Source organism: Petromyzon marinus, unplaced genomic scaffold, assembly GCF_048934315.1.
Source record: "Petromyzon marinus isolate PM22_M1 ecotype Great Lakes invasive population unplaced genomic scaffold, UKy_Petmar_22M1.pri1.0 PM_G_Scaffold_10, whole genome shotgun sequence".
NCBI lineage: Eukaryota > Metazoa > Chordata > Hyperoartia > Petromyzontiformes > Petromyzontidae > Petromyzon > Petromyzon marinus.
Genome location: NW_027422651.1, coordinates 1814675 through 1829326, shown reverse-complemented (window position 1 = coordinate 1829326; position 14652 = coordinate 1814675). Strand labels below are relative to the sequence as shown.

The following is a 14652-nucleotide window of genomic DNA, read 5'->3' as shown; positions in this document are numbered from 1 at the left end:
TACACTATTATACACTACTCTACATCACTATACACTTTAGTAATATTCACTACTATACACTACACTATACGCTGCTATACACCACAGTAATATAGGCTACACTACTATACACTACACTGTACACTGCACTATACACTACTATACATCACTATACACTATAGGAATACACCTTGCTATACACTACACTATATGCTGCTATACACAGTAATATAGGCTACACTACTATACACTACACTATACACTACACACAATACTGTACACTACACTACCATACACCAATATACACTACTATACATCACTATACACTAGTAATATACACTGCTATACACTACACTATACCCTGCTATACACCACAGTAATATAGGCTACACTACTATACACTACACACAATACTGTATACTACACTACCATACACCACTATACACTACACTACTATACACTACACCATTATACATCACTATACACTATAGTAATATACACTGCTATACACTACTATACACTACTATACACTACACTATACACTACACCACTATACATCACTATACACTATAGTAATATACACTACTATACACTGCACTATACACTACTATACACAACACCACTATACACACTATACACTACTATACACTACACTATACACTACTATACATGACTATACACTATAGTAATATACACTACTATACACTACACTATATGCTGCTATACACTAGACCACTATACACTACTATACACTACTATACATCACTATACACTATAGGAATATACCTTGCTATACACTACACTATACGCTGCTATACACAGTAATATAGGCTACACTACTATACACTACACTATACACTACACACAATACTGTATACTACACTACCATACACCACTATACACTACACTACTATACACTACACCACTATACATCACTATACACTATAGTAATATACACTGCTATACACTACTATACACTACTATACACTACACCACTATACATCACTATACACTATAGTAAAATACACTGCTACACACTACACTATACACTACTATACACTACACCACTATACATCACTATACACTATAGTAATATACACTACTATACACTACACTATACACTACTATACACAACACCACTATACACCACTATACATTACTATACACTACACCACTATACACTACACTATACACTACTATACACTATAGTAATATACACTACTATACACTACACTATATGCTGCTATACACTAGACCACTATACACTACTATACACTACACTATACACTACTATACACTACACCACTATACATCACTATACACTACACTACTATACACTACACCGCTATACACTACACTATACACTACTATACATGACTATACACTTTAGTAATATACACTACTATACACTACCCCACTATACACTACACCACTATACACTACACTACTATACACTATAGTAATATACACTACTATACATGACTATACACTAGTAATATACACTACACCACTATATACTACACCACTATACACTACACTACTATACACTATAGTAATATACACTACTATACTATACACTACAATACACTACACCACTATACACCACTATACACACTATACACTACACCACTATACACTACTATACATGACTATACACTATAGTAATATACACTACTATACACTACACTATATGTTGCTATACACTAGACCACTATACACTACTATACACTACACCACTATACATCACTATACACTACACTATACACTACTATACACTACACCACTATACACTACTATACATGACTATACACTATAGTAATATACACTATTATACACTACACGACTATACACTACTATACACTACACCACTATACACTACTCTACACTACACTATACACTACTATACACTACACTATACACTACACCACTATACACTACTATACACTCTGCTATGGGTGGGGGGGAGGGGCTGTCTCGTGCTGAGGGGGCTTTGAGGAGGGAGGCGATGTGAGCCAATCAGGGGGTGTGCGTGTCACGTGAACAAAGGAATTGCTTTTTTCGATTTAAAGCTTTCGTGACTGCAATGATTCATCTTCTTTGGTTCTTTCGGTAAAGTCACGTAGAATGAGAATAAAATAATAAATTGATAAAATAAGGCCGCTTGTGTTGTGGCCGAAACGTCGTGAGAATATTATTGTGTTATTTTATTTTATCAATTTATTATTTTATTCTCATTCTACGTGACTTTACCGAAAGAACCAAAGAAGAAAAAGGAATTGCTTGTCGAATGAATCGTTTACCAAACGATTCGCCTGCCGAAGAATCGACGTTTAATGCCTGCGGCAATTCCGGATCGACTCGACAAGAGGGAATCGACGATAAAAACCACGATTCGCGATCCGCAATGGCGGCGCTGCTCCTGTGCCCACGTTGACGTCTCCAGCTGCAGACTGATCACCTCCAGTAGGGCAGTGAAGATGCGGCTACTAGTACCAGTACTACTAGTACCAGTACTACTAGTACTGGTAGTAGTAGTACCACTAATACTACTAGTTGTATTAGTACTAGCGGTACTACTACCACGAGTACCACGAGTAGTAGTACCAGTACTACTAGTACTGGTACTACTACTACCACGAGTAGTAGTAGTACCAGTACTACTAGTACTGGCACTACTACTAGTAGTACTAGTAGTAGTGCCACTAATACTACTAGTTGTGGTATTAGTACTAGCGGTACTACTACAAGGCCTATGACAACTAGTACTACTACTGTACTACCACTACCAGTATTACTACCAGTACTACTACTACCAGTACTACTACTACCAGTACTACTACCAGTACTACAACTACTACTACCACTATTACCACTACCAGTACTACTGCTACCAGTACTGGTACTACTACCGCTACTACCAGTACTACTACAACCAGTAGCACCGGTACTACTACTACCACTGCTACTACTACCAGCACTACTACCAGTACTACTACTACCAGTACTACTGCTACTACTACCAGTACTACTACCAGTACTACTACTGGTACTACTACCGCTACTACCAGTACTACTACAACCAGTAGCACCGGTACTACTACTACCAGTACTACTACCAGTACTACTAATACTACTACCACTATTACCACTACCAGTACTACTGCTACCAGTACTGGTACTACTGGTACTACTACCGCTACTACCAGTACTACTACAACCAGTAGCACTGGTACTACTACTACCACTGCTACTACTACCAGTACTACTACCAGTACTACTACTACCAGTACTACTGCTACTACTACCAGTACTACTACCAGTACTACTACCGGTACTACTACTGGTACTACTACCGCTACTACCAGTACTACTACAACCAGTAGCACCGGTACTACTACTACTACCAGTACTACTACCAGTACTACTACCACTATTACCACTACCAGTACTACTGCTACCAGTACTGGTACTACTGGTACTACTACCGCTACTACCAGTACTACTACAACCAGTAGCACCGGTACTACTACTACTACCAACTGCTACTACTACCAGTACTACTACTACCAGTACTACTACCAGTACTACTGCTACTACTACCAGTACTACTACCAGTACTACTACTGGTACTACTACCACTACTACCAGTACTACTACAACCAGTAGCACCGGTACTACTACTACCAGTACTACTACTACCAGTACTACTACCAGTACTACTAATACTACTACCACTATTACTACTACCAGTACTACTGCTACCAGTACTTACCAGTACTACTGCTACCAGTACTGGTACTACTGGTACTACTACCGCTACTACCAGTACTACTACAACCAGTAGCACCGGTACTACTACTACCACTGCTACTACTACCAGTACTACTACCAGTTCTACTACTACCAGTACTACAACTACTACTACCAGTACTACTACCAGTACTACTACTACCAGTACTACTGGTACTACTACCGCTACTACCAGTACTACTACTACCAGTACTACTACCGCTACTACCAGTACTACTACTGGTACTACTACCGCTACTGCCAGTACTACTACAACCAGTAGCACCGGGTCTACTACTACCACTGCTACTACTACCAGTACTACTACTACCAGTACTACTACTACCAGTACTACTGGTACTACTACCGCTACTACCAGTACTACTACAACCAGTAGCACCGGTACTACTACTACCACTGCTACTACTACCAGTACTACTACCAGTACTACTACTTCTACCAGTACTACTACTACCAGTACTACAACTACTACTACCAGTACTACTACCAGTACTTCTACTACTAGTACTACTACCAGTACTACTACTACCAGTACTACTACCAGTACTACAACTACTACTACCAGTACTACAACTACTACCAGTACTACAACTACAACTACTACCAGTACTACTACTGGTACTACTACTACCAGTACTACTACCAGTACTACTACTACCAGTACTACTACTACTACTACCAGTACAACTGGTACTACTACCGCTACTACCAGTACTACTACTACTACCAGTACTACTACTACCAGTACTACTACCAGTACTACTACTACCAGTACTACTACTGGTACTACTACCGCTACTACCAGTACTACTACAACCATTAGCACCGGTACTACTACGACTACAACTACCACTGCTACTACTGCCACTATATCTACGAAAAATACTACTACCACTATAACTACTCATCAATTACTACTACTACCACTACAACTCAATCGGAGGTGAGGTCTTGAGTCTATGGGCAATGTTGAGCATATGGGTAGTTTTGAGTCTGTGGGCAGTGTCGAGTCTATGGTGCAGTGTTGAGTTTATGGTGCAATGTTGAGTCTGTGGTGCAGTGTTGAGTCTGTGGGCAGTGTTGAGTTTATGGTGCAGTGTTGAGTCTATGGTGCAGTGCTGAGTCTTTGGTGCAATGTTAAGTCTATGGTGCAGTGTTGAGTCTATGGTGCAGTGTTGAGTCTGTGGTGCAGTGTTGAGTCTATGGTGCAATGTTGAGTTTATGGTGCAGTGTTGAGTCTATGGGCAGTGTTGAGTCTATGGTGCAGTGTTGAGTCTATGGGTAGTGTTGAGTCTATGGGCAGTGTTGAGTCTATGGTGCAATGTTGAGTCTATGGTGCAGTGTTGAGTCTATGGTGCAATGTTTAGTCTATGGGTAGTGTTGAGTCTATGGTGCAATGTTGAGTCTATGGTGTAGTGTTGAGTCTATGGTGCAATGTTGAGTCTATGGTGCAATGTTGAGTCTATGGTGCAGTGTTGAGTCTATGGTGCAGTGTTGAGTCTATGGTGCAGTGTTGAGTCTATGGTGCAGTGTATATTGTAGTACAAATACTTACACCATGATCCGATGTTCTAGTGTGCAGGTGGAGTCACCGGTAGAGGCGGCCTGCAGACGCCGTCGGAACGCCCTCCCCCCGTAGGAGGGGGTTGATTCTCTGGTTCACTCACCCACTCACCCAGTCAACCACTCACCCACTCACTCACCCACTCACCCACTTACTCACCCAGTCAACCACTCACTCACTCACTCACCCACTCACCCAGTCAACCACTCACTCACCCAGTCAACCACTCACTCACCCACTCACTCACCCACTCACCCACTCACTCAACCACTCACCCACTCACTCACCCACCCACTCATCCACACACCCACCCACTCACCCAGTCAACCACCCACTCAACCACTCACCCACTCATCCACTCACCCACCCACTTATCCACACACCCACAATCACCCACTCACTCACCCAGTCAACCACCCACTCACTCACCCACTCACCCACCCACTCACCCACTCACCCACTCACTCACCCACTTACTCACCCAGTCAACCACTCACTCACCCACTCACTCAACCACTCACCCACTCACTCAACCACTCACCCACTCACTCACCCACCCACTCATCCACACACCCACCCACTCACCCAGTCAACCACCCACTCAACCACTCACCCACTTATCCACTCACCCACCCACTTATCCACACACCCACAATCACCCACTCACTCACCCAGTCAACCACCCACTCACTCACCCACTCACCCACTCACCCACCCACTCACCCACTCACTCAACCACTCACCCACTCACTCACCCACTCAACCACTCAACCACTCACTCACCCACCCACTCAACCACCACTCACTCACCCACTCACCCAACCACTCACTCACCCACTCACTCACCCACCCACTCACCCACTCACTCACCCACCCACTCACCTACCCACTCACCCACTCACTCACCCACTCACCCATCCACAGGTCCGAGAGAGCCCACGACTCCGTGAGAGGAGGAGGAGGAGGAGGAGGCCTCGGGTGGGCCGGGACGCCCAGCTGACGGAGGTTGTCACGCTACACTCCCGTGGCAGTCGAGCGAGTACAAGGTGGCCGCCAGTCCGGACGCCCATGGCGGCGTCTGCAGAGGCGTCTCTTCTCACCCGACCAGGAAGCGCCCCCCACGCTTTGGGGACGCCGCCGGAAGAGCCGGCGCCGCTGACGGGCGCCGAGCCCCCGGGCACGGCGATCAACGCGGGCTTCATCTTCGCCGGGTCGGCGGCGGCGGCGGCGGTGGTGGTGGGGGGGCTCCGTTGAAGGCTCCGCGGTTGGCACGATGGCGGTGCTGGAACCCAGAGAGAGACGGCGAAGGGTCCCCCTCAGGGAGTGATGTAGGATCACCCTGAGCGGGGGCCCATACCATTGGCTGCCATCGGAGCAGAAACCGCGCAAAAAATCCCCTAGGCCCCGTGGTAAAATCCCCTAGGCCCCGTGGTAAAATCCCCGAGGCCCCGTGGTAAAATCCCTAAGGCCCAGTGGTAAAATTCCCGAGGCCCCGTGGTAAAATCCACTTGGCCCCGTGGTAAAATCCCCTTGGCCCCGTGGTAAAATCCACTTGGCCCAGCGGTAAAATCCCCTTGGCCCAGCGGTAAAATCCCCGAGGCCCAGCGGTAAAATCCCCTTGGCCCAGCGGTAAAATCCCCGAGGCCCCGTGGTAAAATCCCCTAGGCCCCATGGTAAAATCCCCTAGGCCCCGTGGTAAAATCCCCGAGGCAATACCTTTGCCCTAAGGCTGTGATTCCCACATTGGAGTACGAGCGTGGAGATGATTGTGTTCTCTACGTAATGATTCTAAGGCATCTTCTTTGGTTCTTTCGGTAAAGTCACATAGAATGAGAATAAAATAATAAATTGATAAAATAAAATAACACAATAATATTTTATTAATTTATTATTTTATTCTCATTCTACATGACTTTACCGAAAGAACCATAGAAGATGAATCCTTGCAGTCACGAAAGCTTTAAATCGAAATTGTAATGCAATTTTACTCAATCCCAGTAATGTTTGCGTGGATTTCGTTGCGATATCGAATGGCCTCAGTTTGAATGTTTCCCCTGAGACACATTCAAACTGTTAAAAAAACATGCCTGAGTATTGCAATTACGTTTGCATTTTAAACAATTGTATAGTCTGTTAGCATGTGTGTTGCAGTGTCACCATGAAAGTATGCTTGAATTCCAACCCCTACGTCACAAAGTTTTGAACATGCACTTGTTATCGCGTGTAAATGTACAATTTTATAGTTCTGACAAGATTGTTGGCTTGTGTTGCCACTGTTCCTCTGACTGTCGCCGTGTTTTTTCACGGTAATTTGTACACTAACATCGCTGTGCGTGACAATAAATTAGCCGTCTCTGTTCAGGGCTTGGTGTTGCAATGCCACATTCCCCAAATTAGAAGTGGATAAACTCAACATTCCCCAAATGAGAGACGGATAACCAGAGTTCACCCGTATGTCTATTAACATGGAGTTATATAAATATAAGTGTATTGGTAATAATTATAATTTGAAGCTCTTTGTCAATCCACTGCTACGATGGAGGCCTTCTCGTTCTTTTCAGTCGCGTGGCTAGTTTGACCATACTTCGTGGAGTTGCAATGATCATGAGAACGGTGAGGAATCAGCCCAGAACTACACGGGAGGATCTTGTCAATGATCTCAAGGCAGCTGGGACCATAGTCACCAAGAGAACAATTGGTAACACACTACGCCGTAAAGGACTGAAATCCTGCAGCGCCCGCAAGGTCCCCCTGCTCAAGAAAGCACATATACATGCCCGTCTGAAGTTTGCCAATGAACATCTGAATGATTCAGAGGACAACTGGGTGAAAGTGTTGTGGTCAGATGAGACCAAAATAGAGCTCTTTGGCATCAACTCAACTCGCCGTGTTTGGAGGAGGAAGAATACTGCCTATGACCCCAAGAACGCCATCCCCACCGTCAAACATGGAGGTGGAAACATGCTTTGGGGGTGTTTTTCTGCTAAGGGGACAGAACAACTTCACTGCATCAAAGGGACGATGGACGGCGCCATGTACCGTCAAATTTTGGGTGAGAACCTTCCCTCAGCCAGGGCATTGAAAATGGGTCGTGGATGGGTATTCCAGCATGACAAGGACCCAAAACACATGGCCAAGGCAACAAAGGAGTGGCTCAAGAAGAAGCACATCAAAGGTTCTGGAGTGGCCTAGCCAGTCTCCAGACCTTAATCCCATAGAAAATCTGTGGAGGGAGCTGAAGGTTTGAGTTGCCAAACGTCAGCCTCGAAACCTTCATGACTTGGAGAAGCTCTGCAAAGAGGAGTGGGACAAAATCCCTCCTGAGATGTGTGCAAACCTGGTGGCCAACTACAAGAAACGTCTGACCTCTGTGATTGCCAACAAGGATTTTGCCACCAAGTACTAAGTCATGTTTTGCAGAGGGGTCAAATAATTATTTCCCTCATTAAAATGCAAATAAATTTATAACATTTTTGACATACGTTTTTCTGGATTTTTGTTGTTATTCTGTCTCTCACTGTTCAAATAAACCTACCATTAAAATTTTAGACTGATCATTTCCTTGTCAGTGGGCAAACGTACAAAATCAGCAGGGGATCAAATACTTTTTTCCCTCACTGTATATAAATCAGCACTGAAGAGACTAAAGCGGCCAGGTGTGGTGCTGGCCACCCACCCCCTCGCGTGTGCTGCTCGCTAACAGCACTTGTCCCACCTGTCTGTTAAGGCTATACGGGGGGGGGGGGGGGGGGGATCTTTGCGCAGTGGACGAACGAGTGAGTCGAGAGCTCGCCTACACACAGCTCAAGATCGGCGAAGACGCCGGAACGAGTCCACAGATGCTCATTCAGACGGGGCGCTCGGGCGGCGGTGGCATCGGAGCCGAGAAAATAAATCCACACCTTTTTTATGTTTCGGTCGGCCGTGGGTGGGGTCGTTTGACCATACTTCACCACACTGGTCAGTACAGGTTGTTGAAATCAGGAAGCATAGCTGTGAGAGCATGGAAGTTAAATAAAACAATAGAATTTGCAGTGCAGCACTCTGATATTTAGTATATTGTAAAAAAAACCCAGTTAAAATCGGTGGCATTCGATGTCTGAACCGCTGCTAGGCCCTTCTCTTCACCTACCCACAATGACCAGCGTGGTGAAGTATGTTCAAACAACCTCCGCTTAACTGACATAGCGGCCAAGTAAATAATTCCCATGTATTCATAAATATTTGTTGCTTTTGTAACCTGCAGGGGCGCATCTCAATTTGTGGCAATTTTGCGATTCAGCGCCCTACTTGGTGGAATTTGCTATGCGGGGGCTTGCACGGGAATAGCGAATCAAGGAATTGTGGTGGAGGTGGGGGTGGGCGGGCTAGGAAGAGAGGAGAGTAGGGGTTTGATGTTGCAAATTTTAAACACGAATTCCCCACGGCATCGCAGTCATTGCATCCCAGATCGGAGGCGCACGTTTCCACATTTTCATGGTAACCGCAGTCAGACTGCCGGGATCACTTTGACAAATCACAGTGGTGAGGTTTTGATGCTGCCACGGAAACGCCAAGGTGCTCGCGCCGATTTCCATCGCTGAGCGAAATAACTACCGCTATTTCTTACACCACCACCCAAACCATTCCCTCCACGCTCACCGAATGTTTAAAGAGAACATTTTTTTAAAGTAAATAAATAACGCCAACCGTGCAGGTCACAGGTTGCCTTTTTGTTACAGCTGACCTGCATTCAGGGTCAATTCTGATGGTAAAAAAATAAAATAACTCGTGTAAGTGATTACGCAGATGCGTTTTTTTTCCCCCGCTGTTTGTGTATGTGTATACAAACGCACTGCAGTTACGTACTGCGAACATAGTTACATACCGTGTGTCTATTAACATGGAGTTATATTAGGTGTGTTTGCGCTGCAGGTAACAGCGGGAACATTGTGTACAAAAGTAACCCGGTACCATTACTATTTGCAGACAGGCTTCGAGTGCTTCTGCAGTGACATTGAATTCGTTTGAAAAGGGTGGAGTGGAAGAAGAGGGGGTAGAGAAAAAGTTCGCTCTTATTACAACACAGCTTATAATCCCACCAATCGGTCATCTTGGTTTTTCGTGGCAGTGCTAATTAGCTCGAGCACGAATATTTAAAAGGTCAGAAAAAGTTTAAATTTCAAATCCTGGAATTTTTTTGAATTACATTTTTTTGTTACTCTGTTGTAATTATTATCATATATATTTTTACGCGTTCCAGCCACGTACTTACGCTCATTACAAAGCGGAAGTGGAGGTCATGCAGCGGCTCAGTGCGCCAAGCAGGAGTTGACTCATTAACCCAAACCAACTTAGCAAAAAAATCCTCTCAAATTGTTTTTCGGGGAGTAAATATTGCAACGTATTTAAAATAAGGAGAACTTTACGTTGCGGATTACGTGCGTGTGTGCCAATAACCAGGATAATTCATGTTTGCAACAGCATTTGCGGGGATTGTTGGCCAAGGTTGACCCGCAAAAGATTTCTCGGCAAAAGGTTAACATCTTTACACTCCATCAAAGACTTCCGTGGTGGGCCCATTAATGTTCCGCATTGCTGATAGGTCCCGTACGGACTCTTAGACGCTCAATTGTTATGTTTTGATGTGCTTTTCATGCCTCTTTTTACTTAATTAGAAATGTGGGAGCTTTAATGGTAACATAACCAACAATGTTCTTTCAAGGTTAACCCGTACACTTTGGGCGTAGACAGTCTTAAAATAACGGTCGATAGAGCACTGCTTCAAATTTGTGTGTAAGTGGCAGTGGCCAAAATTTGGCAAATCCTTGGTGGAGTGGCATCACAGCTGCGCAAAACAGTCTGGGTAATTGCAATATGGCGGCAATAGCAGTGTCTTGCATCGTTGGGATAGCAGCGTTGTGCGATTATGGTTCTGGTGAATAAAACTTTGAAGGGAGCTGAAATGTATGGGGAGGTTAGGGTGTACACTTCAGCGGTGAAAATGGTTTAAGAAGGTGGATGGATTGGATGCATGTGTTCCAGAGATGTCTACGCTTCTGGCATTTACATGGTACAACACTGATGAGGCACGTTCGTAAGTGTAGCAGGGAACACGAGAGTGGGAAGGTCTCCGTCCAGCAGCGGGTTGAGAAAGGTCTCCAAAATAAATGTACCGCATTCTTTGTCAATCACAGCGGCAATCGGTCGCTGCTGGTCAACCTCCAACTGAGGAATATTGCCGAATGCTCATCGAGTCTGTCTCGTTTGTGGACACATCAAATAGCGGAGCCTTAATCCGAATTCATCTTTTACCTGTGTCAGCCCACGACTGTTTCGGTCGTGAGGGTGGTTGTTCATGAACATACTTCACCACGCTGGGCAGTGCGGGTTGGTGAAGGAAGTGGGGGCCGTGTCCAAGACTGGTTTCATATATCACCCGACCACCGCTGACCTGGCGATCCGAACTCGGATCGCCAGGTTTATAACACAGTGTGCCAACTAACCATTGCTCCATAGGTGCACATCACGAGTCAATATAAAAGGGGGGGGGGGGCAGCACTTTGGAGCATGCCGTTTGTAATTGCAGAAGCAAATCCTCGTTTTTTTCTGTGGCTGACGCCGTGTGGAAAGACCCAGGGGGATTGTGGGGGAAGTGGCGGGCCTCCATAGGTGGCTTCGATATGCGGCAGGATGGGTCAGAAGCCTCTTGAACGGATTCGGTGATCTTCCCGCATCAACTACAACCGAGAACGGGCCGCGATGGCGATGTTTTATGAAGGGCCTGCTTTTCGACTCAGAAGTTCAGAGGTCGAGAGTTGACCCCGCAGCAGCGTGAACGGTGGCGCAGCTTAAAAAAAAAACACTTAACCCACTCCGCCAGACGCGTTCCAACTTGTTGCCATGCAAAGAGTAGCAAAATGCCCTTTTGTTTGCAAAGGCCGCTGCCATTAGGAACAGGTTTTACCCTTTTAACTGGCACAAAAACTGACACCTTTATTCAAGGCATCGTGTCTGCAATAAACACAACACAAGCAGTCAAAGTGCAAACAAAAAAGACTGCTTGATGAGTAACCTGTGACCTTCGGTAAAGTCACATAGAATGAGAATAAAATAATAAAACCAACACAAGCGGCCTTCATCGTCGTGAGAATATTACTGTGTTATTTTATTTTATCAATTTATTATTTTATTCTCATTCTACGCGGTGACTTTACCGAAAGAACCAAAGAAGATGAATCCTTGCAGTCACGAAAGCTTTAAATCGAAATTTAACCTGTGACCGTACAACCTGCTCCGTCGATGCCGCGGTTTACGCATTGGCGTCTATCCACCGCTGGGTTGAAGGTCTCTTAAATTTCGATTTAAAGCTTTCGTGACTGCAATGATTCATCTTCTTTGGTTCTTTCGGTAAAGTCACGTAGAATGAGAATAAAATAATAAATTGATAAAATAAAATAACACAATAATATTCTCACGACGTTTCGGCCACAACACAAGCGGCCTTCATCAGGTGAAGGGGACGAGAATGTCTGGTAGGACAGTGCTGAAGGCCGCTTGCGTTGTGGGCGAAACGTCGTGAGAATATTATTGTGTTATTGTATTTTATCAATTTATTATTTTATTCTCATTCTACGTGACTTTACCGAAAGAACCAAAGAAGACGAAGGTCTCTTCCCCGTGCCGTCGTCGTTGCGACGACACCGCAACGCGTCTCACTCCGGCACGTGAGGCAGGGCCCTTCATTGTAGTGGGCAACGTTCGCCGATTGAATGGTTTCTTCTTCGGGGACACGCGTCGATTACGGTTGCTTTTCGTTGTCGGTTTTCCAAAAGCACTCCAATCCTGCTCTCGTGTGTTGTCTTAACGGTGTGCAAAATAAAAATAATAATAAACCAACGGAATAAATTGGCTGTATTATTCTACACAGGGGTTAAACTGTTCGAAAATGCAATTGCCAGAGATTCAGAACTCCCCGTACTTTTGATTTGCCTCAATATAAACAGTGTACCGAAGCCCCTGCATCATGATTAAGACGGATGCACTGCTTGTAGCTTGGAAGAGTCCACAATGATGGGGTGGGATAGAGGATATTATTTACCTCTGACTTTATCCCAGGTTTATACGGTGGAACTGCTTGTCCAAAGAATGTAATATTGCGCTTTAAAAATGGATCAAATATGAGAACAAATGCGCCGTCGTTCACCCTGTCAAATCTCTGGAATTAGACATTTTATTTTGAAAACCATTTTTACACAACGCATTTTTATCATTTGGCACTATTCCGTGTGCCAGAGGTGATATAAATTGGAATGATATCAATCTGTATTCTTAGCTCTTTCGGTAAAGTCACGTTGAAGGGAAACAATAAATAATAAAATATATATAAAACAATAAAAATTCTCACGACGTTTCGACCATAACACAAACGGTCGTCATCAGGTGACGACCGTTTGTGTTATGGTCGAAACGTCATCAGGTGACGATCGTTTGTGTTATGGTCGAAACGTCGTGAGAATTTTTATTGTTTTATATATATTTTATTGTTTCCCTTCAACGTGACTTTACCGAAAGAGCTAAGAATACGAATTACTGCAGTCACGAAAGCTTTAAATCAAAATATCAATCTGGTTGGTGCGTACAACCATTCCAGAGATGATTCCTCGAGACGTCTTTGCAGTAAATATTGTGGCACGAAGCCCGCCTTAAATATCGCAAATTCTCCAAGCCAGCCTCCGATAGAGCTTGTAGTGAAACGTTTCTGGATTGAGAAAGGTTACTCTGCCACCCAGCCTGACCTCGCGGTAACCCCACGAGTTCCCATTGCAGCAGGTCTGGCTGTATGGGAGAAAGCGGCTGCGGTACTATTTGTGGGGGTGAGTTGTGGGGGGGGGGGGGTGCTGGGGAGATGTAGTGATGGGGAGGTGGGGCTGAGGGGATGTAGTGATGGGGAGCTGGGAATTAGAGGGATGAGGCTAGTGGTGGTGGTGGGGAGAGAGAGAGAAAGAGGTTGCGGTGTGGAGGGGAGTTCAGTTGCCACGTTGTGTTGTTTGGCGGTGAAGTAGGTCGAGAAACGGGAATGGATAGACAGACAACCAGGAATGGATGGACACATAATGGGGAATGGATGGACACACAACTGGGAATGGATAGACACACAACTGGGAATGGATAGACACACAACTGGGAATGGATAGACACACAACTGGGAATGGACAGACACACAACAAGGAATGGATAGACACACAACCAGGAATGGATGGACACATAATAGGGAATGGATGGACACACAACTGGGAATGGATAGACACACAACTGGG

The 14652-nt window shown here is 44.9% G+C and overlaps 1 long non-coding RNA gene across 1 annotated transcript; it reads left to right on the top strand.

Moving 5' to 3' along the window:
- Nucleotides 1–4195: 4195 nt before the first annotated feature.
- LOC142908592 (uncharacterized) lies at nt 4196–8908 on the top strand. The gene is made up of 3 exons (XR_012931879.1): nt 4196–4732; nt 5365–5446; nt 6278–8908. It is a non-coding gene; the product is annotated as an uncharacterized LOC142908592 (long non-coding RNA).
- The last annotated feature ends 5744 nt before the right edge of the window (nt 8909–14652 follow it).